The sequence below is a fragment of the Lupinus angustifolius genome, chromosome LG05 (assembly GCF_001865875.1).
Source record: "Lupinus angustifolius cultivar Tanjil chromosome LG05, LupAngTanjil_v1.0, whole genome shotgun sequence".
Lineage (NCBI taxonomy): Eukaryota > Viridiplantae > Streptophyta > Magnoliopsida > Fabales > Fabaceae > Lupinus > Lupinus angustifolius.
The window spans coordinates 22,047,111-22,048,693 of NC_032013.1; positions in this window are offsets into that span (position 1 = coordinate 22,047,111).

A 1,583-nucleotide genomic window follows, 5' to 3' on the forward strand; every position below is an offset into this window, starting at 1 on the left:
ATAGCCTCAACTGCAACTCTTTTGCCATCACCCACAAAGATGAATCTTTCATCATCACTTGGTTGTCGGCTCCACAAGCAACCTTGCATAGTGGTACTAATGTGAGTAGTAGCACCAGAATCTACTCACCAAGTATCATTGGATACAAAAGCCAAATTAATTTTAGAACAAACAAAAGTTAGAAATTTACCATTCTTTACATGTCATGCGGCATATTTAGGACACTCTTTTTTCATGTGTTCTTACTTCTTACAGAAGTAACAAATAAATTCCTCATTACTCTTCAATTTCTTTTGCTGAGAAGACCCTTTCACAGCATCTTTATTGCTCTTCATTTTCTTATTTTGAGGGGTCATAGTCAAGTGAGCACTTTCAGTCTTATCTCTCTGTAGCATCTTTTCCTCTTGCACACAGTGAGATATAAGCTCATTAAGGGATCATTTGTCCTTCTGAGTGTTATAACTCACTTTGAATTTCCCAAAGTGTGTAGGAAGATAGATCAAAACCAAGTGCACGAGCATATCATCACCAAGCTCTAACTTAAGTGACTTGAGTTTTGATGTGAGATTAGACATTTCCATAATGTACTCCCTTATGTTCCCTTTGCCTTTATACTTTATGGAGATGAGTTTAGCCAAAAGGCTACTTGTCTCCACATTTTCATTCTTGGCAAAGAATTGTTTTATTTCTTCAAGGAACTTCCTTGCACTTTCACCCTCAGATATAGAGCCCTGAAACGCATGTGGAATAGAGCGTTTCATGATCATCAGGCACATTCGTTTAGAGCGTTCCCATTTCTCAATTTTAGCCTCATCAAGGTTTTCCGCAGTGGAAATGGATTTCTCCAAACAAAATGCTAGATCCAAATCAATACAGCCGAGAATAATTTCTACGACTTTCTTCCAGACCTTAAAGTTTGTTCCATTCAGCAATGAGATGTTACTAATTTGAGCAGAAAAGTTTGCAGCATTGGTAAAAGACAGTGAATCCACATAACAAAGAATTAATAATATGTCCAAATCTAAACAAACAAGTCATGTAATATATATAAAAAACAAGACATGTTCACATAATAGACCCATCACAAAATACCTAGCACAACATCAATTTCTAGTCTTTGGACAGAAAAATTAGTTTGTAAGTGGTACTCACAATGTAATGATCAAATGTTAACAATTAGTTCTGTCAAACAATAGTTTTTCTTTGGAGCGACTATTATTGTTAGGTATCAGTGGATAAAATACACCTAGAAGGGGGTTGAATAGGTGTAGCGGTCAGAGTATCCACTTTTTGCAAACAACAATAATGCTGAAATAACCCCAGATTAATCGATTAACAGAGAAGGAATAATCGATTAACGCAAGCAATTTAATCGATTAAAATAGCTCAGATTACACAAACAGATTCAGTTTCTTGCACGACAAGCAACTGAGATCGAAGCAAATATACAGAGCTAACAGATATATCAGAGTTACAACAGTATAGTATAGAAACAGATTATTACAATTAAAACAACTATACAAAGTAATCGATTAAAGCAATAAAGAGAGAGAGGGAAAGAAAAGCGTGCAACACGATTTTTA